The sequence below is a fragment of the Saccopteryx leptura genome, chromosome 3 (genome assembly GCF_036850995.1).
Source record: "Saccopteryx leptura isolate mSacLep1 chromosome 3, mSacLep1_pri_phased_curated, whole genome shotgun sequence".
Taxonomy (NCBI): domain Eukaryota; kingdom Metazoa; phylum Chordata; class Mammalia; order Chiroptera; family Emballonuridae; genus Saccopteryx; species Saccopteryx leptura.
In genome coordinates this window covers 151,679,683-151,707,214 of record NC_089505.1, presented here as the reverse complement: position 1 = coordinate 151,707,214, position 27,532 = coordinate 151,679,683, and the positions used below count along the sequence as shown (strand labels likewise).

Below are 27,532 nucleotides of genomic sequence, written 5' to 3'. Positions count from 1 at the left end.
CTCATATGATAATTAGGTTCAGCTTGTCCCACAAGAGCTTTTCTATTTGTAATATACCTAAATTATAGTATTATAGTATATATCTAACTTCTGCCATAAACTATTTTTATACTATAAATAACTTTTTCCTTTAATATTAACACATGTTTTATCTATGCCTGTTTTGGAGCATGTATCATTTCTATTTGAAATAATGCTATTTATTCACTTCTTAAATCTCCTGTTTATCTTTTTGGACATTCTAGATTTCTTGATATTCCATTCAGCATCGTGTCTTGTACCATGTATACATATATCTGAATGGATGGATATGTATTTTTAATGGTACAGTAAGAGAGGATCACCTCTTTGCCCTACTACCCAGTTGTCAAAAGCCAGGGCTTTGCACTTGTAGCTGTTTAGAAGCTGTGAGCAAGGCGGAGCAGGGCCAGGGGTTCTAACACTAGGAGCAGCTTGAGCAATAGAAGAGAGAGGAACGGGTCTCAGTTGAGTAATTAATTTCTTGTGTATGTTACTAAGCTGAATTTTATTATCAGGAATTAGACAAGATTCTTTGTATTGCTATTTTATACTGTCGGATTATTTACCATTTTTTACGGGTCCTAACAAATATGATAAAATAATCTGGTGAGATACGCAGATATAAGATAAGTAAAACTGATTTCCTATATTTGCAATAAGCAGACAGAACAGAAATAGGAAAATTTTTCATTCACAGAAATGAAAAGAACTATAAAGCGGTAGCAGATGCAGAAGACTCACGTTTGAAACCCTAAGGTTGCCGGATTGAGCACAGGCTCACTAGCTTGAGTGCAGGGTTGCTGGCTTGAGCATGGGATCATAGATATGAACCCATGGTCGCTGGCTTGAAGCCCAGAGTCACTGGCTTGAATCCAAGGTCGCTGGATTGAGCAAGGGGTCACTGGCTCAGCTGGAGTCCCCTCCACCCCTGTCAAGGCACATAAGAGAAAGTAATCAATGAACAGCTAAGGTGCCACAATGAAGAACTGATGCTTCTCATCTATTTCCCTCCCTGTCTATCTGTCTGTCTGTCTCTCTCTCTCTCTTGCCCCCCCCCAAAAGTAAAGAATTATGAAATACTTAGAGGTAAATTTGACAAGTAAACCATAAGACCTATATAATAATTGTGGAAACATATCATGGTTCATAAACAGATACACCAAATTATTTGATTGTGTGAGGAACTTAATATCATAAAAATATATATTTTTTCCAAATTGGCAATTCTAATTAGAATGGAAACAAGTTTTTTTTTCTTTTTTAATTTAGAAATTAAGCTTAAGTGACATTGATCAATAAGAATACATAGGTTTTAGATAAACATCTCTATAGCATTTAAAGTTTTATTATTGTTAGGGAAAAAAATGACCACATAGTTTATGTGAAGACAAATATCTAGTAATAGCCAAATAAAGTATATAAAAGAGAGCTGTCTCTGCCTTACCAGATATCAGAACATGGACACTGTAACAGAATACTGTGGAATAGTGGACTTCAAATTTATTCATTATAATTCACAATAAATACATTTTACATACATAATGATCCTTGATGTATATATATGTGTGTATTAAAAATAAAAATGGGCCCTGTCCGGTTGGCTCAGTGGTAGAGCGTCGGCCTGGTGTGCAGTAGTCCCAGGTTCGATTCCTGGCCAGGGCTCACAGGAGAGGTGCCCATTTGCTTCTCCACCCCTCCCCCTCTCCTTCCTCTCTGTCTCTCTCTTCCTCTCCTGCAGCTGAGGCTCCATTGGAGCAAAAGATGGCCCGGGCGCTGGGGATGGCTCCTTGGCCTCTGCCCCAGGCACTAGAGTGGCTCTGGTCGCGACAGAGTGACGCCCCGGATGGGCAGAGCATTGCCCCCTGGTGGGCGTGCCGGGTGGATCCTGGTCGGACGCATGCGGAAGTCTGTCTGCCTCCCCTTTTCCAGCTTCAGAAAAATACAAAAAATAAATAAAAATTAAAGTTTCATTATGTTTATCCTCCTTACATATAATACACACTGATATTTTCTTTTTTAAAATTTTCTATTTTTAAAAATGCGAAATGGAGCCTGCTAAATAGATTTCAAAAAAACAACGAATAGTCCACACCTGTGGCTGGTAAGACACTGGTATAGAGAATCCAGAGGGGGAAAAAATCATTATATTTGATCATTGAAAATATGATTAAGGTGATATTTCAGTAGGAAAAGGGTTAAACTTTTACTTCATATTATATATGAAGTAAATTTTGTATAGATTAAAGACTTAAAGTAAAATAAATAACAATTTTATTTTATTTTATTTTTTAATATTTATTGAATTTTTTGAGAGAGGGTAGAGAGAGAGAGAGAGAGAGAGAGAGAGAGAAGGGGGAGGAGCAGGAAGTATCAACTCCCATATGTGCCTTGACCAGGCAAGCCTAAGGTTTCGAACCGGCGACCTCAGCGTTCCAGGTCGACGCTTTATCCCACTGCACCACCACAGGTCAGGCCATAAATAACAATTTTAGAATAAAATTTAGTCAACTGAATTTATAATCTGGAAGTCGAGAACTTAATGAACACAAAAACAAAGAAAGTATGTTTAGCATCCATTCATGAGTAGACTATGCTATGAATATATATATAAATAAAACACTAATACATAAAAAGCTTAGTACAGTGTTATTTATATCATCCTATATGTGGCCATAACAAATTGGAAACAGTGTGAATGCCCCTCAGCATAGTTGGTATAGTGAGTATGATGTTCAGAAGCCACAATCCAGTAGAGCAAATGTATTTTTCTATATTTTCTTATCAACCAACCTCTTTCTCTTTCTCCTGTTCTTGCCTAATTGTAGAAAATTTAACCAAGTCACTCACACCCAGGATTTTCTTTCTCTTTCATTCCTTCTTGGGATCATGGAATCACAGTTTAGGTAGTAGGGGTAGGTAGTTGATGTAGCTTCGTGGCCCTGAGATAAAGGTGTTTCTCTACTCAGATGTACATTATATTGTATGGTTTGGGATCAGCATTTTTCTTCTGGTAATCACTGTGGTAACTGGTATGCAGAGCACATCTGTTAATACTTAACATATCGTATCTCCACATGATTGCATAGCTCTAGCACCGTTAGAGGAAGAGAAAGGAGTAAGAAATGGGAAAGACCTGCTCCTTATTTGTTGTCATTTTTTTCTCTGTTTTCTCCCTCTTCTGATGTTCTTTTCTCTTTTGCTCCATTCCTTCATATTTTTTTCTTCCCTGTGAGTTAATGTTATATGAATTCTTCCCAAATGTTGGTGAACTTTGTTAGTATTTTCATTGGACAGTGAATTAAATGCAGTATCCTCTACACACTAAGTACGTATGATGATCACTGATTGTTGAACTTAGGGGTCTTTGACATGCTAAGAAGCAAAGAGAGTTATGAGATCTCTAAAGGTTGACAGAGGTTACATAGATTGACAAACCTATTTATGATACTTAGGCTCCTTCATAGCTAATGGTGGTAGTATTAAACATTTCTGAGTACATACGCACATTGTAGGATTAATTATATTAACAATTTAGGAAACCTAGTGGGCCTTCAATAAAATAAAGTACAAATCATGGGAAAGAATAATTTGCAATTACTGATGTAAGGGGCATTCTTAATTATATAAGTACAACTAATCCTTTTAAAGATTTATGAAGTTTTTAAGACTTAGGATATTATGAAGGAATAGAAAAATACATACAAAGTAAGTAGTTTAGTTAATTTAGCATGCTTATATTGATAATTTCTCTTTAAAGGTCATTATTTTTTTTCTTTTAATCTGTTTACTAGGAAGGCAGGTACAGAACTAACTTACTGAGACAGGTATGGAGAGAAGTTGGTAATTTTTCTTTACAAATAATTTTACATTTATGTAACACTTATTAATTTTAAAATTAAACCACTTTTAAAAAATAGCCTAAATTTAGTATAAAGATTTGCAATATGAAGTAAACTATGGTATGAAACTTGGTATTTTTTATTCTTTTTATAAAGAATTGCATGTGCATGGGTCTAATAATTTTGTTTAAGACTTGGATTCATTTCACTTTAATTTCTAAACACAAGTTAATTAGCACCATGTTGAGTTTCTTGAATTATAAAATAATAACAACTAGGAAATTAAAAAAATCAGACACAAAAGTCTTTTAAAAAGAGAAATTTATATGTAGTTAAGATTATATAAGGTCTACCGGAAAGTTCTGTCCATTTCTATCACAAGTTTCGACACGTAAGCATGTTTATTTGGCGCATGTGTGCCTCTCTATTTTTATCACTTAATGTATACATACTGACGTAGCAAATTAACTAAAACAAAGTTGATTCATGTTAGTCTTATGTGTGAAGCCATAGTGTACCCATGGCTACTGATAAAGTTCATTTACGCCACTGTAATTTTTACGAATTTCAACAAGGAAGAAATGCTACAGAAGCATGTCTGTCGCATCCACTATATTCCCCGGACTTAGCACCCTCCGCCTATCACTTGTTTTTGCCCTTACAAAATTTTTTGAAGGGCAAAAAATTCAAAAATTAAGAAGATAAGCACTGGTTCAGTTTTTCACATCAAAATATAAAACATTTTTCAAAAATGGGATATACAAATTGCCCTCATGCTGGCAAGAAATCATTAATAATAATGGCAATTATATTATTTAATAAAGTTTATTGACGGTAAGAAAAATTTGTATTTTGTTTTATTCCAAAAATGGACAGAACTTTCCGACAGACCTTATATATTAGCAGTCTCAAGTGCAGATATGTTTTAAACTCCCTTTGAAGTAAAATATTTTAGAAATGTATTGAAATGGAAAGGTCAGTAATTAATGAATATGTATAATATAGCTATTATTAACATAACACTTATATTTAGTCTTATCTAGTTAGTCATTTTACTTTTTTAAATTTTGCATCAAGAATCAATTTTAGTTACTTCTAGCAGATATTAACATATTTTGGCCTGTACTGTTTAAATATACAAATGTAGTTAAGTCTTAAGTGCAGAATAGATTTGAGCAGAATAGATCAGCAAGCTAGCCTAGAAACTCCAGTATGCATATACTATAGATTATATCAATGATAAAGGTCACATCACATATCAGTGGGAAATTAAAGGATTATTCAATAAGTAATGTTTAAACAATTGATTAAGTATTTGAGGGGTAAAAGATTAGATTCTTGCTTTATAACACATAGAAAATGTAAATCCTAAATGGATTATAGATCAATTATAGATCTCCAAAAAATGGAAAAATACCAAAACAATTAGAAAAGCATACTGGTGAATATTTGTTTGTAAGCAATGGAATACTATATATGGCTGTGAAAACGAAGGAAATCTTACCTTTTGCAATGGCATGGATGGACCTGGAGATTCTTATGCTAAGTAAAACGAGCCAGGCAGAGATTGAAAAATAATCAGATGATCTCACTTATATGTGGAATGTAATGAACGTGGTGAACTGAGGAACGAAATAGAGGCAGAGGTGGGATCAGAGGGAGCAGAGGGACAGCTGTCAGAGGGAAGGGGAATAAGGGGATAGAATCAGAGAAGGTGAAGGGATTAGTGAAATTATGTATACATAACACAGAGATACAGATAACAGGACAGAAAATCCCAGAGGGAAGGTAGGAGGGAGTTAAGGGGAGGGGGATTAATGGGGTGTAATAGGGGTCATTTGGTTGGGGGGATGAGGGAGCTATATTGAGTGGGACACTTGAATCGATGTTAACACAATAAATTAAAAATAATTAAAAAAAGAAAAAGAAAATATGAATACTGAGCCTAAAAAAAATTATTTGTGTGTAAGGACTTTCTAAGCATGAAAATAATAGGAGAAACTACAATAGAAAATTGATATATTTGACTTTATAAAAAATGTAAAACTTCTTTGTATCAAAATGAAAAAGCAGGTATCAAAGTGGAATAATGTTTTTCTCATAGAATGAACATGTTTATATATAAAGAGCTTTCACAAAATGATAAGGAAAAAAACCTAACTCTCCAATGGAAAAGAGAAAAGAAGTTAGACATGTCTTAAAGGTTAAAATAAATGTGGCTGATAAACTGATGAAAATATGTTAATATTCACTAATCTAAGAATTGTCATTTAAACCATAGAGTACCATTTGAACAATTTTTTTACATTAGCAAAGATATGAAAAGCAATAATACTCAGTAACAACTTAGCACACACACTTCTGGAGAGGAGTGTAAATTTTGCATATTGAGGATAGTATGCTAATTTGTACCAAAATGTGAAAATATGTTAATGAGCTATTTAACCTGGCAGGTGGAACAGATGTTTATTTTCCTTCCTAAAAAACCCCCCACTAAAATGACAGTAATATATATCTCCTCAAAAAAAATGGAACTACCTTTTGACCCAGCTGACCCAGTGATCCCACTACTGGGAATATATCCAAAGAAACCCAAAACACTAATTTGAAAGAATATATTCACCCCTATGTTCACTGCAGCATTATTTATAATAGCCAAGATCTAGAAACAGCCCAAGTGTTCCATTAGTGGATGAGTGGATAAAAAAGCTGTGGTACATTTATGCAATGGAATACCACTCAGCTTTAAAAAAATAAAATAAAGGAAATCTCACCTTTTGTGGTAGCATGGATGGACCTGGAGAGTATTATGCTATGTGAAATAAGCCAGGCAGAGAAAGATAAACACCATATGATCTCACTTATATGTGGAATCTAATGAACAAGATAATTTAACAAACAAAATAGAAACAGAAGCATAGATACATAGAACAGACAATAGCTGTTGGGGGGAAGGTGTTGGGGGTTGGATGAAAGAAGGTAAAGGTATTAACAATGACAGTAATAATAATATATATATATATGAGATATAAAGAACAGTGTGTTGCTAGCTAGAGGGAAAGGGAGGTGGGGTAATAGAGGTGGGCAAAGGGGAGAGATATGGGGAAGGAAAGAGATTTGACTTGGGGTGATAGGTACATGATGCAGTGTGCAGATGATGTTTTACTGAGTTGTACACTTGAAGCCAGTATAGTTTTATGAACCAATGTGACCCAATAAATTTAATTTAAAAAAATATATATATAAACCCCAGAAGACAAAGAAAATGGAAGAGAGAATAACAGATGAGGCATCAAAAATTAGAAGAAAAGTTGTTGAACAAATGGTAACCAACTTAGCAGAGTGGAAGAGCTGAACCCTAACTTAAATCATGAGGGAGACCTGTATGAACAAAACAATTTTTATTGAAGAATCCTGGAAAAGTGGGCACCAGGCATCTCAAAGATTGTGTGCAGATGGGTCCCAGGGTCACCCCTCTCATCAGATCTTAGAACACTGGCATCCTAACTTATATACTATCAGACAGAGAATTGGAGAATTCCTCCCTGAAAATACTAGCCTAATAGAAAAATATGTAAATTACATTTTGATATTTGCATGACCACAGTTTAATAGCCGAGTCTCAATCTGTTCACCCCACTGAGAAGCCCACTAGCTGGTAAGTGTTGTAATAATGTATAAAATCTTTGATCGGTGTTTTATTTCATATTCTTTTTAAGTGAAAAGAGAGAAGATAGACACTCCTGCATGCACCCTAACCGGGTCCACCTGGCAATTCCTTCTGGGGCCAATGCTTTGCCCATCTGGGGCCATGCTTTTAACCAAGTTATTTTTAACACCTGAGGCAGAGGCTCCATGGAACTATCCTCAGCACCTGGTGCCAATACACTGCAATCAATCGAGCTATGGCTGTGGGAGGGGAAGAGAGAGAAAGAGAAAGAAGAAGGGAGGGGAGAGGAGGAGAAGCCGATGGTCACTTCTCCTGTGTGCCCTGCCCAGGAATTGAACCCAGGACTTCCTCATGTCCAGTTGACATTCTACCACTGAGCCAATGAGCCAGGGTCTGTTTATTTCTTCTTAACTTTGAAGATACAGCCAAGGATCATCAGACTTTTAGGGAATGTCTTCATTATGAAAGGCAAATATCACAATAAGCAAATGGAAATTTGCAAATTAACAAATATGGATAATGCTGTGAACAAAAGGAAACGTCATTGTCATCATCATCATAACTACCATCATAGGCACCATCACCACATCAGAAGGAAATGAGGAAATATTTTATTTATGAAATAAGATACTATACAAAAAAGGAATATTCAGAAAACAAAGAAGCATTCTTGGAAATTAAAGCTATGAAAATAATAAAAATTTCAGTAAAAACTTTTGAGGGCAAAGTTGAGGAAATCTCTCAAAAGGACAAAAAGACAAAGAGAAGGAAAATTAGAGGAATACTTGTTGCTGCTGTGTCTTCTTAATTTTAGAGTCCCGTCTTGTGAGCAGAGGCACTGACAGGTTTCTGTTCTGGATTATCTAGTCCAAAGTGTTTATACTGAACAGTCTTGGAAGATAGAAATAGTGACTTCATTAGGAGCAAAGGGCAGATTTGCTTGCCATCAGTGTAATAAAGATAACGTCTCCTTCCAGGGCAAAGATAAGACAGACTTTTTGCAGCCTCTTTATTTATTTATTTTTTTATTCAGTGAGAGGAGGAGAGAGGCAGAGAGACAGACTCTCGCGTGCACCCAGACCGGGATCCACCTGGCAAGCCCACTAACGGGCAATGCTCTGCCCATCTGGGGGGTTGCTCTGTTGTTCAGTAACTGAGCTCTTCTTAGTGCCTGAGGCAGGGGCCATGGAGCCATCCACAGTGCCTGGGGCCAACTTGCTCCAATCGAGCCATGGCTACAGGAGAGGAAGAGAGAAAGAGCGAGAAAAACGAGAGGGGGGGGGTAGAGAAGCAGGGGGTGCTTCTCCTGTGTGCCCTCACTGAGAATCGAACCCAGGACGTGCACCTGCCAGGCCAATGCTCTACCACTGAGTGCAGCCTCTTATAAAAGATTTGGATTTCCTAATCTGGGGATTCCTTGTCTGTTACATAAATCTACTGTATGCATGGCATCTACCTAGGCCTGCTACTGCATTGTCCCCATGGTACTTGGTGGACAAGGAGAACTGGCACAAACATCAGGCTCAGGTTGCAATGAGTAATGCAGTTCTCTGTGTCTGACCAAGGAGTCTTGTGTCATTGCCAGTATCTGTGAAACTATTCCAGGCCAATTTGTTACCTTAGAAGCAGGGCAACATTTCAGACCCTTTACTCTTTTAGACAATAGTTGACATCCAACATGTGTGTAATAAAAGTACTGGAAATAGAAGATGGAAAAAATAGAGGGAGGATATATTAAATAATACAATAAAAAATTTCCAGAACTCACTGGTTTATTAAATGCTCAATACTTTGAAACAAATAGACCTTATACCAAGGGACATCATTTTGAAATTTTAGAATAATGAAAAATACAAAGACCCTAATGAAAAACGTTCCAGAATGAAAAAAAGCCACAATCAAAAGAACTAGAATCCTACTATGAGCTACAATAATTAAAACAGTATAATACTGGCAGAAAGACAGACATACAGACCAATGGAACAGAATTGAGAGCCCAGAAATAAATCCACATACCGTATTTTTCACTCCATGAAATGCACCTTTTCCTCCCCCAAAAGTGGAGGGGAAAATGCCCGTGTGTCTTATGGAGTGAATGTTCATTTATTTTAGCTGCTGCAGGGAGCTGCACTGATAAATATATGTAGAATGAGCACCAGCGGGTGCGTAATTATACCCACCATAGCGGCGTGCAGAACCCCATCATCAGCTGAGTGATCTGGTTCCAGTTTCCACAGTTGCATGCAGCGCAGGAGGGGATGCCAGCGACGTTGTGTGGGCACATTCATAGGACATCATCGAGAGCAGACATGAGAGGTGCACTGCAGTGGTGCAGGGCTACGCTGCAGCTGCTGGAGCTCTGTGTGAAGTGCTGAGGTCACTTGCTGCCCTCTTAGTGCTTGGCCAGTTTAGAGCACATATTAGCGAAATCACATAAAAAAACTTTAAAGAAGTGAAGGCTCATCTAGCTGTAATTCTTGGAGGTCTTACCAGACAGTTGCACCTCTTGACGTTTCCATCAAAAAATCGTTTAAAGTCTTTATGCGAGAAGAGTGGAACAAATGGATGGCTGCTGGTAATCATGATCTGACACCAACTGGACGAATGAAGAGACCCACTATCACTCAAGCCTGTGAATGGGTGAAAACATCATGGCAGTCAGTGAAGAATAAAACCGTGGTATGGTCATTCAAAAAATGTGGCATTAGCAATGCCTCAGATGGCACTGAAGATGGTATCATATATGAAAATAGCCAAGAAAGTGATACCAGTGATTGTGAGCAACTGAGTTCCTGGGGTTCCCGGACAACTAGAAGAGTATTTGAACATTACAGTCTCTTCTCATTTGTTAATAACAGTGCTAATGGTTGTTAATACTGCTGTTGAGTTTATATTGTTGAAATATTGTGATATATTTTATTAAATATTTTAACAACCATTTGGGTCAGAATATTTTTTTTTCTTATTTTCCTCCTTAAAACCCTAGGTGTGTTTTATGGTCAGGTGCGTCTTATGGAGCAAAAGATATGGTAGGTGTGGGTAACTAATATTTGACAAAGGAGGCTTTAAAAACATACACTGGAGAAAAGAAAGCCTCTTCAATAAATGTTGCTGGAAAAATTGGAAAGCCACATGCAAAAGAATGAAGCTTGACTGGTGTTTGACACCATACACAAAAATGGACTCAGGCTGGATCAAAGGCCTGAAACAAATACATAGAATAAAATATAGGTATAAACTTATGGAGAGAGGACTTTATGAATTTGAACCCAAAGGCAATGGGAGTAAAGGCAAAAATAAATGAATGAGACTATATCAAACTATAAATAGCTTCTGCACAGTAAAAGAAACCATTAACAAAACAAAAAGACAACCAACATTATGGGAGAAGATACTTGTAAACAGTACCTCCAATAAGGGGCCAATATCCAATATATAACATATAAAGAACTTACACAACTTAACAACAACTACAAAAATCAAGTATAAAAATGAGCAGAGGGGCCCTAACCAGTTGGTGCAGTGGTAGAGCGTCGGCCCAGTGTGTGGAAGTCCCAGGTTCTATTCCTGGTCAGGGCACACAGGAGAAGCGCCCATCTGCTCCACCCTTCCCCCTCTCCTTCCTCTCTGTCTCTCTTCCCCTCCCGCTGCCAGGGTTCCACTGGAGCGAAGTTGGCTTGGGGCACTGAGGAACACTCCATGGCCTCTGCCTCAGGCGCTAGAATGGCTCCGGCCACAATGGAGCAACGCCCCAGATGGACATAGCATCACCCCCTGGTGGGCATGCTGGGGGAGGGGATCCCAGTCGGGCGCATGTGGGAGTCTGTCTGCCGCCCCCTGCTTCTCACTTCAGAAAAATAAAATGGGTGGAGGACTTGAACAGACACTTCCAAAGAAGACATAAAAATGGCCAACGGATATATGAAGAGATGCTCAACTTGTCTAGCTCTAAGGGAAATGTAAGTCAAAACCACAATGAGATACCACTTCACATCTGTTAGAATGGTTATTATCAACAAGATAGGAAATGACAAGTGTTGGAGAGGCTGTGGAGAAAAAGGAACCCCCTTGTATTCTGCTGGTGGGAATGTACCTTGGTACAACCACTATGATAACAATAAGGAGGTTCCTCAAAAAATTAAGAATAAAGCTACTATATGACCCAGCAATTTTTCTGGGTGTCTACCTGAAAATTTTTAAAATATTTATTTGTAAAGATATATGTACCCCCATTGGTGGGATTCAGCTGGTTTGCACTGGTTTGGTAAAACCGATACCTAATTTTTTGTTAGTTCGACAAACCAGTTATTAAAACGGCACTTGTAATCAGGGTTTTCTCTAAGGAGGGCACCTGGGCAGCCACCCAATGTGGAAATTGCAAATTTGCATTTCTTACTCTTTCTTAACGTTCGTCAGCGCAACTGGGTATTCTAAGTGCCTGTAGTAATGTTCATTCCATACATAGGTGAAAAAAATTGAAAGTGAGGGTGCCAATCTAGAAGCAGTATGGAACTGTGTTAAATAACAGTTTTATTTTTTCTCAAGTATTATTTAATAATTTTTCTTTTCTTTTTTATTATTAAGTGAGAGGCAGGGAGGCAGAGACAGACTCCGACATGTGTCCCGACTGGGATCCACCTGGCAAGCCCCCTACTAGACAGTGTTCTGCCTGTCTGGGCCGCTGCTCTGTTGCTTGGCAACCGAGCTATTTTAGCATCTGAGGCAAAGCCATGGAGCCACCCTCTGCGCCTGGGGCCAACTTTGCTCAAACCATTCGAGCCATGACTTTGGGAGGGCAAGAAAGAGAGACAGAGATGGGGGTGGGAGGTGTGGAGAAGCAGATGGTGGTTTCTCCTGTGTGCCCTGACTGGGAGTTGGACCCGGGACTTCCACACGCCAGGCCAACACTCAACTGCTGCGCCAATTGGCCAGGGCCTAATATTTTTTCATTAATATTTTAAAACTCTTATCACATAATCTAGTTTTGTGTACCTCTTTTATTGTTTTTATTTAAGTACTAAATTCATGAGATAATAACCTACCTTTCGGCATATCGTTTTTTTATACTTAAAATGGTCAATAGGGCAGAGAACCATTGTTAAATTATTTGAATCCCACCACTCTGTACCCCTATATTTATTGCAGCATTATTCATGGTTGTCGAGACATGGAAATAACACAGTGTTCTTTAATGGATGGTTGACTAAAGAAAATATGGTAACATATATACAGTGGAATACTAATCAGCCATTAGAAAAGTTGACATACTGCCATTGGCAACAGCATGCATTGATCTTGAGAGTATCATGCTGAGCAGAATGTTTCAGATGGAAAAGGACCACACAATCATCAGTTCAAATGCTATAGAGATGTTTACCTGAAACCTATGTACTCTTATAGATCAGTGTCACTATATTAAATTTAATTTTCTAAATTAAAAAAAATGAGTCATATGATTTCATTCACATGTTAGATATAAAACAGAAAACAACATGAAATGAACAAAACAAACAAAAAAACCTCATCAACACAGACAACAGTATGGTGGTTACCAGAGGGAAGCGAGGGTTAAGTGGAGTTGAAGAAATTAAGGGGGATCAAATACATGGTGATGGAAGGAGACTAAACTTTGGGTGATGAGCCCATAGTGAAATATACAGATTATGTATGATAATATTGTACATTTGAAACTTGCATAATTTTATAACTAATGTCACCCAATAAATTTAATAAAAATATATAAACAACAAGAAGAATCAGAATGTTATCACACTTCTCAACAGCAGCACTTAAAACGAGAAAGCACTAGAGTGATGTCTTCAAAATTATGTGAAAAAATAATTTCCAATTTAAGATTTTATTCATTGAGAAATTATCCTTCAAATATCATGATGCAGGAAAGATCGCAGTCTCAATAAATACTTTTCCCATTCATCCTTTCTCAAGGAAGTTCTGGAGGTATGATTTATTGAATGAAAGAAACCAAAAAACCTGAAAGCCTATTATCTAGGACAGAAGAGATTGATCCATCAAGGTGAGATGCGAGAGAAATCCCCAGATTGATGTTGAAGGGAAGTCTCAAAGTGACAGCTGTGTAGAGGCTTAAAGAGTACAGACTATTCAGTAATATCTTAATAAATCTGGATGAAAAAAGTATGTACTATGTGTGCTTTAAACAGCTTCAACTTAGTCAAGTGTTGTATATCAATTACTACTTTGCCATGACGGAAGTATATTGGCCACTTTTTTCCCACTGTTCTTATCCATATTACAGGCTTTCTCTGGATCTCCCTATTTCAATTATAAGACTTCTTGCAAATCCTTTAATATTTTATATGATTAGTAGATTGCAACATCTCTCTCTTTTTTTAATGCACCCTGCACAGTAGACATGATGATGATACAGTGTAACCTTTTATTCTTTCATTCAGACAGACTGCTCAAGAAATTACCATTTGACACCCTGGCCAGATAGCTCGTTTGATGAGTGTTGGCCCAAGCACAAAAGTTGCCAGTTCGATCCCGGTCAGGACACATACAGGAGCAGATCAATGCCCCCCCCCCCTTCCCTTCCTCTCTTGCTAAAATCAGTAAAAAACAAAATTTTTTTTAATTACTATTAGAGCTACCTATCCATTGAAGATTTGCATAGTTTACTGGAGATTGTCCCATCAGTCGCCCAGCTTAGAGCATAGAAGGTTATCACAAGAAGAAAATGTAGTTTCATTTATGCTTTGTTATATCTTTTTAATCCTAGAGATATTTTTTCCAGTATAACTGGCCAGTATAGTTCCCTGGTATGTCTATTGTCTCTCTTTGGCGGAACTCTTGGCATTTGAGTGGGGTAGTTCTTTCCCTATACAAGACTGGTCATTATATTGCAGCATCTTTGGGAACACTGGGCCTAGCGCTTCAAGCGGAGACCATGGAGCCGTCCTCAGCGCCCAGGCCAACTTTGCTCCGAGGAGCCTTGGCTGCAGGAGGGGAAGAAACACTGGTTGCCATTGGCACTCCTCAGTCATTGTGATACCACACAATTCCCTCACCTTTTCCCCTCCCATGGAAGGCAGTACTACCTCACGTTGAGGACCACTTTAGGTAATTTTTTGCAGAATGTGTCCACAGAGCCTTCTATTTGTATCACCCAGGCTCTTGATATGATAATTGTGACATTTGGAATTAAGTATGCAGATGTTCCTTGATTTTTAGTGGCATTACGTCACAATAAACCCACGTTGTTGAAAAAGCATTTAATACACCTAACCTACCAAATATTGTAGCTTAGCCTCACCTATAATAAACATTAGTTATTAGTCTGCTGCTTATATTAGTCAGCTGCTGCCCAGCATCAAGAGTGTATTGTACCACATAGCCTGGGAAGAGATCAAAATTTGAAATATGGTTTCTGCTGAGTGCTATTACCGCTTTCACTCCATCATAAGGTTGAAAAAGTATACATTAAACTATCATAAATCATTGAGAATCTCTTCTCACTTTTCTAAGTTCTGAGATGTTGTCTTGGACACTAATTGTAGCTGTGCTCATGGATTTAGATAATTTTTCAGTTCTCCTGTCCCTGTTTATGATAAGTTTATATTGTTTTACAGTAGCTATTTTGGTATTTTAATGTTTTTCTATTATAGTAAGGCCTATGTCATTATAGCTAAAGGTTGAATGAAATGTCTTTCAAGTAGAAAATCTCGGACACCTTTTTAAAAATATGTCTATGGAATTCTCATTACCTGGAAACTCTTCAAAATGATGCTGGGTCCTGGCCGGTTGGCTCAGCGGTAGAACATAGGCCCAGCATGTAGAACTCCTGGGTTCGATTCCCAGTCAGGGCACAGAGGAGAAGTACCCGTTTGCTTCTCCACCTTTGCCCCTCCTCTCTGTCTCTCTCTTCCCCTCCTGCAGCCAAGGCTCCTCGGAGCAAAGTTGGCCCAGGCGCTGAGGACAGCTCCATGGCCTCCGCTTCAGGTGCTAGAATGGCTCTGGGAATGGAGTGACTCCCCAGATGGGCAGAGCATCACCCCCTGGTGGGCATGCCGGGTGGATCCTGGTAGGGTGCATGCAGGAGTCTGACTGCCTCCCAGCTTCTAACTTCGGAAAAATGAAAAGAAAAAAAAGTTGCTGAATCCCTTCAATGAGTTTCCAGATATTGATAATATCACTCCCCTGCTGAGGGACTAAGATTGCTTTAAAAATAAAGCTTTCCTTAATCAGAACATCTTTAAAACTGAAGTCTAGTGAAAAATACATAGTATTACTTCATTTATTTTCAATCTAATTTTAAGGCAGATAATTAAAATTAAACTACTTAAAGGCCATGTGCTGTTCTTTTCATGTCAACTGGAATATGGTTTTAAATTTATATAAATAAGTCTCAGCTATTATAATTTTTGGCAGTCACTTCCAAAAATGTCACTTTTTAAGGAATAAGTGAAACTGACGGTGTTTGCAAATAGTGATCAATATTTCAATATGGATATTTCATCAGCTTTATGTAAGTTTGAAAAATTTTTTCCATCTATAAATTTGTCATCATACTTCTGATCTATTAAATTTCTACATTAGATATAAAAGGTGGGAGCCTGACGATTCATTAAATATTCTAAAGTAAAAATAGGTACTAGATTAAAGATTTAAAAGGTGAGAATGTGAGATAAGCATGCTCATAAATGCTGATGGGAATGCAAGTTAATACAATCTTTCTTAAAAGTAGTATGTGAGCATGTGTGTATTTATAAATAATAATATTCTATCTTTAGGATTTTATATAGAAGGAGGAATTGGATTAGGACAGAAAGATTTACGTTTAAAACTGTTATGTTCATTACAGTATTTCTTAGGTGTTGGGCAAATGAGTTTGTAAAATTTGTATTTTTTGAGTTTGCTCAATTTTAGTGTTAAAAATGGGGCTGGGCAGCGCCAGGTATGTGATCTGTGAAATTGCAAATTACCTTCCTGCTTGGGGAGGGCCATTGTCTTCCTAATATTTGCCAGAGGAGAGGTTTTTGTACAGAAAGTTTTGAAGAAAGAGAAGTAGAAGAGGCAGAGAGAAGCCATGTTTACAGAGTGAGAACGGAGAGAATGAAGGAGTGCAGATGGGGAACCAGAGCTGAGGGGCTTTTGTGAGCTCCGCTGAGACTGGTGAGGCCTTTGATTCTAGGAGGAACTAGAGAAGAGTCTCCTGGTTGTAGAACCAGATAATGTGTCAGGGTTTTGTGAGCCCTTTGTGTTTGCTTGTCGGCTGGTGAGAGACTTGAATAAAGGAATGGCCCACTATTTTTTACCTCCACTGTTTCTTTACCGTCGGCCCAAATCCAGTGAGAACCTGCGTGTGAATGGCCGTGACCGCGCGACTACTGGCCATACATTAGGAACAACATAATGTAATGCAGTGTACTAGAATTGAATCTAGGCCTCACCGTTTAACAACTGTCTAGTTTTGGACAAATCTCTTAGTGTTTCTTTTGCAAATCATACGTTGGAAATATGATGATAATAAATAACACTAATAACAACAGGGAAGACAGTGACAGCTTCATCTGGTTAAATGCTGCTGGATATATCTGGTTAGGTCCTTCTCCAGTTTTTCATAGCAGGTGTTCCAAATAGTTGCTACAGTTTTTATGTGTCTACTTCTATCTCTTTAATTCTCAGCATGTGACTTAGCCTCCTGAGTCTGGAGAAAATTGAGGTCATTAGGCAAAAACATTTTTAATATATTTTCAGTGTAGCTTCAATCTTATTTGTATCTTTATGAGTCTTTACCATTTCTGTTCATCTCAAAGGAAGAAGTGTGTGACTTGTATCAGAGATAACCTTGCTTACACAGTCAGGAACCTTGTACCATCACGAATGCCTTCTCTCCTGTCTTTACACTCTCCACTGCTGAATTAGGTGTTTTTAGTGCTTAAAAAAGTTTTCTTCAATCCTGCTGTCCCTTCTAGCTTTACTCTTTCTCCTTTCTCTCATTGATGTTTTAAAAATAAACTAGCTCAGCACCAGAAAAAAAACAACCCAATTAAATGAGCAAAGAACCTAGTAGACATTTCTTCAAAGAAGATACACAGATGTCCAATACGCACATGAAAAGACACTCAACATTACTAATCAATAGGGAAATGCAAATCAGAAGCCCAGTGAGATACCTCTTCATATTCATTAGGATGGCTGTTAGCAAAACAACAACAACAAAAACAAAATAATGAGGTTGCGGAGATATTGGAACCCTTGTGCATTGTTAGTAGAAATGTAAAATGGTACAGCCACTGTGGAAAACTGTATGGTGGTTCCTCAAAAAAATTAAACCAGATTATATCTGATCCAGTAATTCAATTTCTGAGTACATACCCGAGAGAATTAAAAAATAGTGATTCAAACAGATATTTGTACCCCAATGTTTATAGCAGCATTAGTCACAATATCCAAAAGGTAGAAATAACCCAAATAGCCATCAGTGAATAAATAGATAAACAAAATGTGCTATATACTGTCAGTGGAATATTATTAAGCCTTTAAAAGAAAGGAAATGCTGACACATACTTGAACTTTAAAGCTGTTATGCTAAGTGAAGTAAGCCAGACACAAAAGTATACAAATATTGTATGATTCCACCTAGAATAGTCAAATTCATAGATACAGCAGAGAGATGAGTGCTGGCCAGGAGCTGCTGGAGGACGAGGGAGTTAGTATTTAATGGGGTGCAGAGTTTCAGTTTGACGTGATGAAAAAGTTCTGGAGCTGGTGACGGTCACACAACAGTGTGAATGTACTTAAAGACACTGAACTGTACACTTAAGAATGATAAATGGGTAAATTTTATGTTATGCATATTTTACCACAACAAGTAAATAAACTAGCTCTCTTCGTTTCTTCACTCCCCTCTTCTCTTCAGTCTACTTTATTCAAGTTTGTATTTTAGCAACTGCTTTGTAACTGTTCTTACAAAGTTTACTAAAATTTTTCAATTTTCACATAATCCCAATCTTTGACTTATTTATGATACTGAACCCTGTTAATTTATCTCTCTGAAAACTTTTTTTTTTCTTGGATCATCACTGTATACTGGCTTTACTCTTCTCTTTTCTTTTGAAAAACTTACTGATCTCTTCCTAGACCTATCCTTCGTATTCTGTCTCTTTTACAAATTCCTACTGAACATTCACTCCCTACCGTTGAATCTACCATAGTGGTTTTCAGTTGTTACTTACATGCCAGTGGCCCCCAATATTCTCATCTCCTTCTTGGGTTGCAGAATAATATTTGTCTGTAAGACAGCTCCACCTGGATCTTTAAGACATTGTCTAAAGCAGAATGTAACCCTTTCCTAAGTGTTTCTTCTATAATGTTTTATATCTTAATGTCACTATATTCTTAATAATATTGGTTCAGATTCTTGGACTTTCTTTTCTTTCTCTTTCATCCCTCTCTCTTCTTCTTTATTCTTTTCATCCCTTCCTTTCCCTCTCACAATTTATATATATAATTAGTTTTTAATGCCTTTTTATTCTGTTTCTTAAATGTTTCTGAAATTCACCTACTCCTTTTCATATTTGTTGTATACCTGTAAACAGGTACAAAACATCATAGTTCACAGTTAATTATAATCATCACCAGAAATAATTAGTACCATTGTGAAGGTTATCACTCTATTTTATTCATGGATAACTTAAGGTTCAGAGTGGTTTCAGTCACTTGCCTAAGATCTTCCATCTTGTAAGTGGCAAAACCAGAATTTGGATGTAGGTCTGAGTTTAAAGCCCTTCCTATAGCTACTATGCTATGTTCCTCCTTTTAACATTGTAAAGTTTTTATGAAGGAACCTGGTCCCCGGGAAACTTGACGAATGAGGTTTCCACAGATGTAATGCATGTTACAGTTAATTGAAACCATATTTTGGAAGAACTAAGCATCAACAAAGTTAGTTCAATATTCAGCACGAGTATTCCTTTTTTTGGAATCTGTCCTAAAGAGGTATCTTCTTTACAATTCTGTTCTTGATTTCCTTCTCCACCCCAACTGTCCTTGGCTCTCCAATGAGGGCTTGAGACAAGGTGGAAATCTGAAGGGATATGAGCACAGAAAGGGATAGAAGAGGGTGCTAAAGGTTGGCTTTGCTTATTTAAAATTTTACCAATAGTTGACTCATTTGAATCAAGAAAACTGTTTCTTCTAGGTGGTCACCTAATCTGAGGATTTATATTTAGTTCAGATAGTTCAGCAATGTTAAGGATTTATAGACTTTTGTGAACTATTCTGATAATCTAACAATATAACAATTTCAAAAATATCTTTTCTGATTTCCATAACACTGAAGATAATAGCACATTTGGAATGTAACTCATTCATTGTTTGCCTGTATTAATTCTTTGTTCACCACTGAGGACAACCATATAGTGATTTGTACAAAGTTGTAAAAAAAAAAAAAAAAGAGCATCCATCAAAGAGCCCTGATAATCTCCAGTTTGTGTAAGTGGACCTAGAATACTTGAGAATTGGCTACACATGACTAAGGTAAACAGACAGTAATTTAAAACAACTAGACAAATACACATTTCTTTTAAAAGTCAAAGTAATTTAGAGTTCATCACATTTAAAAAGAAAACATCCCTAATGAGCAACTTTGTGTTGCTTTGAATATTAAGATCTTGATAGTAATTTACTTTCTTTGCATTACAACTTTATCATCTTAGAGACTAAGACAAAAGGCTTTCAGAAAAGTATTTGATACATCATTGAAAATACATTATAAATTTTTAAAAAAATATAAGTTTTTTCACTGGACCAGTTGGTGGTACGTGGATAGAACATCGGCCTGGGACACTGAAGACCCAAGTTCAAATACCCAAGGTCACTGGCTTGAGTGCAGGCTTATCTGGCTTCAGCACAAACTTGTCCAACTTGAACACAGGCTCATTGGCTTGAGTGTGTGATCGTAGTCATGACACCATGGTCACTGGCTTGAGCCCAGAGGTCACTGGCTTGAAGTCCAAGGTCATTGGCTTAAGCCCAAAGTCACTGACTTGAGTAAGGGATCACTGGTTTGGCTGGAGCCCCTTGGTCAAGATACATATGAGAAAGCAATCAATGAACAACTAAGGGTCCACAACTATGAGTTGGTGCTTCTCATCTCTCTCCCTTCCTGTCTATCTGTCCCTGTCTGTTTCCCCCAATCTCTAAATAGGAAAGACTTGTTAATATAATTTATAATGAATTTCATGTTAACAGATATCATGATATAATCATACTGGCAGTTCTGAATTGAGTTTTTGTCTTTTAAAATTCATTGTAATTTTGTAAATATGCCTAATATAAATATATTTTCATTTTTTATATTCCATTATATGAAAATGTATCACATAGCTCCTATGTACTCTTAGATTTTCTAACTATATTTTTCTTAAGGGTTAAGTGTAGACTGAAATATTAGGGGCAGAAATGGGCTTTGGTGAATTGTTGGTATTGAACAAAAATGGACTTTTTGGGGGTTGAGGCAAAGAGTACCACAAGTGAAAAGATGGTCCTTTCTTCAGATCTTGGAAAGGGAAAAGTGATGTGTTCCTTGTTTAGTTTTTTGCCTATGTATTTGTACCTACTTTTTTTTTTTTAAGATAGAGAGAGGGACAGACAGATGGGAAGGGAGAGAGATGAGAAGCATCAATTTTTTGTTGTAGCACCTTAGTTCACTGATTGCTTTCTTTTATGTGCCTTGATGGGGTGGGGGGACTCCAGCCGAGCCAGTGACCCCTTGCTCAAGCCAATGACCTTGATCTCAAGCCAGCGACCTTGTGCTTCAAGCCCATGATCTTTAGGCTCAAGCCAGTGAACTTTGGGCTCAAGCCAGTGACCATGGGTTCATGTCTATGATCCCACGCTCAAGCCGGCAACCCCGCACTCAAGCTGGTGAATCCATGCTCAAGCTGGATGAGCCTGTGCTCAAGCTGGTGGCCTTGGGGTTTCAGATTTCAAACCTGGCTCAGAGTCCCTAGCTTATGCTCTCTCTATCCACTGCGCCACTGGTCATGTGTATTTGTACCTACATTTAAGATAGAGAATAAAAGAAAAAGTTTATTATACAGTGAAGAAAATAGAACAAGATCACTCATGTCCAGTGCAACCTGTGCTTATAGTGCTGAAGTTTTAATTTATAAGGTAAGTCACCATTTTAGGTAATGAAAAAAAGTGAGGGAAATACTTTGTTGCTTTTATCAATTGGCTGTCATTGTTATGTGCCTATCCTAATAAACTTTGCAGCAGTAAAACCCAGGGATTCACCAAAAGCAGTTTTAGAAGTACTATGGGGAAAAAAGGAGAAAACAAAGCCCAAGTAGATCTATTCTCATATAGATCCAGAAACTGTTAAGATATAGACATATTAAAATACAGTACCCTTCAACTTCACACTCTATACTTGGCGGTAGTTACATACTGACTAACAACAGATCGAAATAGTGTAACTAGAAGTTATTTAATCTGTCATCTAAACTGACCTGAAATCACCTTAATGTGCTTCCCAATAAGAAAACTGATAAATGCATGTCCAAGATGTCGTATTTTATAATAAGGGAATCTATATCATTAGTAACAGATTTTTTAATATTCAGAATTAATTCTTGTACAAATCATGCTTGGTGGGCAATTAGTTCAGTATATTTCAAATAAAATTTATAGTAATTTTTAGATAAACATAGATTTCCTTCAAAATTTAATTTTAATTTGGTCTACATTTAGATATATTTTTCAGTCTCTGATCAAGGTATTTACTTTTATTTGTGTATCTTTTTTGCTTACCAGTTCTATCTCCAAGGTTATTAATACTTGTGAAAACAGTATAATATTTATGTTACCTAATTTTGATTAAGAAATTTCTAGTTTAAAATGTGCCAATAGATATTTTAATCTTGTGGAATAAAAATATTTACTTTTAGGTAGTGTTATTTTTAGGTAGTGTTATTAAACCGATAACATTGCTAGAGAGAGATGTAATAATTATGAATGGAAACGTCAGCACTAATTAATTTTTGCCTGCTAAATAGCTTTGTTTATTCTACCTAAAATTGTTAAAATTTGCAATAGAGTAAATTTAACTGCCATTTTAACAATTTTTAAGAGTTTTCATGCCTCTTATTTTACTTCTTTATTAGCACATCTCATTTATCTGTTTGTGCCAAAAATAAAATATTAATTGTAACAGACTGTAACTCTTAGTCGGCTGTCTTCAACTCGTGTGGAAGTAGAAGAAGACTATGTCAGAGAACTGTCACTGTTTAAACCATTTAGAGGGCCTTTATCTGTGGGAAAGATCATTACAGGTAGAGTATGGGAAAAATAATTACCCATAAGATGTGTTTTTGTGAAAAATATGTAAAATGTTTTTATAATGACTACTATATTACTAAAAATGACTAGTTTATTAAAAATACTTTCACAGCCCTGGCCGGTTGGCTCAGTGGTAGAGCGTGGGCCTGGCATGCAGGAGTCCTGGGTTCGATTCCTGGCCAGGGCACACAGGAGAAGTACCCATCTGCTTCTCCACCCCTCCCCCTCTCCTTCCTCTCTGTCTCTCTCTTCTCCTCCTGCAGCCAGGGCTCCATTGGAGCAAAGTTGGCGCGGGTGCTGAGGATGGCTCTATGGCCTCTGCCTCAGGCGCCGGAATGGCTCTGGTTGCAACAGAGCAACACCCCAGATGGGCAGAGCATTGCCTCTGGTGGGCATGCCAGGTGGATCCCGGTCGGGCACATGCAGGAGTCTGTCTGACTGCCTCCCCGTTTCCAACTTCAGAAAAATACAAAAAAACCCACCAAACTTTCACAAACTTTAGGTAATTTCTTTTTAAAGAGGTTAGTTTATAACCTTTTTAGGTAGAAGCAAATGATGTTCCACAATAATTAATTTGAACATTAATTTGTGTCTGAAGAATGACTTCAGTTAATTACAGAGGGGGTGCTTCCTGATTTGTTCTTTAGACTGTATATTTCAAAAGAGAAAATGCCAGTCTTCAAACTTTATCACTTAACAGCATTGTGATAATTCTCTTGGAAGACCCACAGTAAAGCAGTTATAAAAGTTCTGCATAAAAAGGAGTTAGAATTTAACTTTTTCTTAAACAGTAACAAACTATAGAAATGATCCCTGAAAGTATAGTCTTCTTAAACAGGAAAGTAAAAGTTCATTACAGTAATTTAAAATGTTTTTCTTTTAAGTATTTACCCATTTAGAAATTGCTGTACAACTGGAGAGAAGAATATTTATTATTGGTGTATTAATAGCTTTCTTGTTCTTTTGTTGTTTTTGGTACAGCATCAAATGTAATTTAAATGTACTTTTTGGCTTTACAGGTGGAATTAGTTGTGATAATTAAGTAGTTGAAACTTTTCATATCCAAATGAGAAATTTTCCTAATGACTTGAAATCATAAAATAATATAAGTGTATACTGATTTCTCACTGCTTTCATACAATTACATAATCTCAGGGCTAAAAGATGTAGATTTTTAAAAAATTCATCCAATCCTTGCATCTCTTAGATGGCATTTTGCCAAACAGTTGTCCAGTAGAGGATAATTGATAAACAAGATCTCTTATGCCCCTTAAAATAGCCCATACTTTCTTTTCCAGCTACTAGGTGGAAAATTTTCTTACATCTAGTTGAAAACAATCTATCATAGTTTCTACTCCTTCATTTTAGTTTTAGCACTGAAGGTTACATAAAGCAAATCCTGTGCTCGTTCTCTCTGCTAATCATCATCAGAAATTTGAAAGGTTATTACTTTTCTCCTCAATATTCCAAGGTTCTGTCTTAGGGAAGATATTATGATACTGTAGAAAGACCATGGTCCTTGGAATGAGTCAGAACTAGGCTCAAACCAAGGATTGTAAATTAATAAATTAAAATTGTCTTGTTACCTAAGACAATTTATCTAACCTCTTTTAGTCTAGTTATTCAGATATAAAACAGGGCTAATAAAATCTTCAATGTACAGTAGTTCCAAGATAATGTATATGGAACACCAGGCACATTTTCAGTTCTCAACAAATTTTGGTTCTGGACAAATGTTGACTCTTTCTTCCTCTTTTTCTTCTCTTCTTTTCATCCCCTCTTCATATTTAGGAGAATCTATTTAAAAGCATAATTTACCATATTTTTCGCTTCATAAGACACACCTGACCATAAGATACACCTAAGGTTTTAAGGAGGAAAATAAGAAAAAAAAATTCTGAACCAAATGGTGTGTTAAAACATTTAATAAAATACTGTATTTTTCGCTCCATAAGACATGGGCATTTTCCCCTCCACTTTTGGGGGTAAAAGGTACGTCTTATTGAGCGAAAAATACAGTATTTTGGGAGCAGAGAATGAGTTAAAATAAGGAAACAACAGGAATCACCATTTATTGAATAGTCTCTTTTTACCCCATTATGTGTTCTTGCCTCCTTTGTCAGGTATCAACCTGAAGGCATGGGTTTATTTCTGGGCTCTCTATTCTGTTTCATTGACCTAAAAGTCTGTTTTTATGCCAGTACCATGCTGTTTTGATTACTATGGCCATGTATTTTAGTTTGGTATCAGGTAGTATGAATTCTTCAACTTTGTTCTTTTTTCTCAAGATTTCTGTTGCTATTCAGGATCTTCTATTGTTTCTTATAAAGTTTTGGAATATTTTTCCTAGTTCTTGAAATACATCATTAGTATTTTGATAGGAATTGCATTGAATCTATAGATTGCTGTGGGCAATATGAACATATTAATGATGTTTGTTCTTCCAATCTGTGAACATGGTATGTGCTTCCACTTATTTATATCTTTTTAAATTTCTTTATTCAGTGCCTTATAATCTTCCAAGTTCAGGTCTTTTGCATCTTTGATTAAATTTATTTCTAGGTATTTTATTCTTTTTGAAGCTATTATGAATGAGATTTTTTTCTTAGTTTTCCTTTCTGATAGTTCATTATTGGTGTATAAAAATGTAACTGATTTTTAGATAATTTATTTTATTTTGCTACTTTACTGAACTCATTTTCTAGTTTTATTAGTTTTTTTTTGTTGGAATCTGTAGGATTCTCCATATATAGTATCATGTTACCTGCAAATAATGACAGCTTTACTTCTTTTTTTCCAGTTTGGGTGCTTTTTGTTTCTACTTCTTGTCTGATTGCTGTGACTAGGACTTCCAGAACCATGTTCAGTAAGAGTGGTGAAAGCAGACATCCCTGTCTTGTTCCTGATCTTAAGGGAAATGATTGTAGTTTTTGCCCATTGAGTATGATATTGGCTGTGGGTTTATCATATATGGCTTTTACTACATTGAGGTATGTTCCTTCTGTTTCTACTTTGCTGAGACTTTTTAACATAAATGATTATAAGACTCCTCTTCAGCTAGTTTTCAGTTGGTTATTCAGGATGGTTGATCTTTAATTTTGTTGTAATTCAGTTTGGTCCTGGGAGGAACTGAGTGTAGCTTTCAACACTTTCTTTAGCATCTTGATTATTCTATATATAAAGGGTTATTGGAACACAGCCAAGCTGATTTATTTACATATTTTCTAGGGCTAGTTATGTAGTATGAGGTAGAGTTGAGTACTTGTTACAGACATTGTATGGCCTGCAAAACCTAAGAAACTTACTTTCTGGCTCTTTGCAAAGAAAGGAAAATAAACTCCTGCTCTGAAACCTTAAAATATATAATTTCTTTATCATCACCAATATTTGTGAGCATTGCCTATTTATAAAACTTAAATATACCTTACTTTGACTTAAGAAGTAAGAGTTTGTCTTCTTTTCTATACAAATGTAAATGATAATCATCATTTTCATGACCTACAAATATGGGTCATGTGGTCTTTGTTGTAGCTACTCACCTTTGGTATAGTGTGAAGTAGCCGTAGACAATATATAAATGAATAATGTGGCTGTGTTCCAGTCAGACTTTCTTATAAAACCAAGTGGCTGGCTCCTGTGCTGTAGTTGCTGAACAATGCTCAGTAAGAACAAATCTTCCTGTCTGAATTCTTTTAAGATATTATTTTTATCATTGTTTTTCAGCATTCTTGATTATGAAGTTCCTTTGTAGTTTTTCTGTTTCTTATGCTTGACATTGTTGAGTTTTCTGGATTTGGTGGTTTATTATTTTTATGATATTTGTAAAAAATTTACTAATTATTTGTTTTAGATATTTTTGTCCCTCCCCACTTGGGACTCCAAGTATCCTGCTTGGTATCGTGCTGTCTTAGGCTCTACTTATTAGTTTGCCTGCTCTTTTCTTTCTGTGCTTCATTTTGAGTAATTTCTTTTGCTATCTTGAAAGTTCTCTGCTATTTCTTCTGTGATGTCTTATCTGCTGTCAATTCTATCCAGTGTATTTTTCATTTCATATATCATATTTTTCATCTCTAGAAATTCTATATGGGACTTCTTTGTATATTCTATTTTTCTCTTCATATGTTCATGTTTTTCTATACATCCCGTATATAATAGCTGTCTTAAGAGCCCTGTCTACTGAATCCATCATCTTTGTCATTTATGGGTCAGTTTCAGTTGATTGATTTTTCTCCAGGCTGCTGGTCATATTTTCCTTCGTCTTTCCATGCCTGCTCTTTGTTTGTTGTCTTTTTTTTTTTATTTTATTGGATGCTACATATTTAAAATTTTTGTTGTTTTGGCTGCTAGGTTTTGGATTTTTGTTCTATCCATATAGCAGTTGTTCCATTTTGTTTCAGAATCAGTTTGATCCCTTTAGGATTGCTTTTAAGTTGTTTCAGGCAAATAAGAACAGAGGTTTTTGTTTCTGTTTGTTTTGAGATAGCCCTACTGTCTCTAGATGATTATGATTTAGCCTCATTATAAATTGTGACCTGATACTCTGTAAATTGTGGATACCAGAAATTGTTTGGCCTGTTGCTTTTGGTTTTTTTTGTTTGTTTGTTTCTCTGCCAGCTTCTTGTTATGCAAGCATGTATTAGAACTTTGCCAAAGAGCAGGAGACCCTCTGCAAATCTCT

At 36.6% G+C, this 27,532-nt stretch overlaps 1 protein-coding gene and 1 pseudogene across 2 annotated transcripts in view; one reads left to right on the top strand and one right to left on the bottom strand.

The window, feature by feature from the left end:
- The window catches only part of PIGK (phosphatidylinositol glycan anchor biosynthesis class K), a 121,023-nt gene that overhangs the window by 84,369 nt on the left and 9,122 nt on the right, over positions 1-27,532 (top strand). The gene's annotated exons all lie outside the window — the stretch shown is intronic.
- On the bottom strand, positions 23,604-23,683 carry LOC136401817 (small nucleolar RNA U3; annotated as a pseudogene).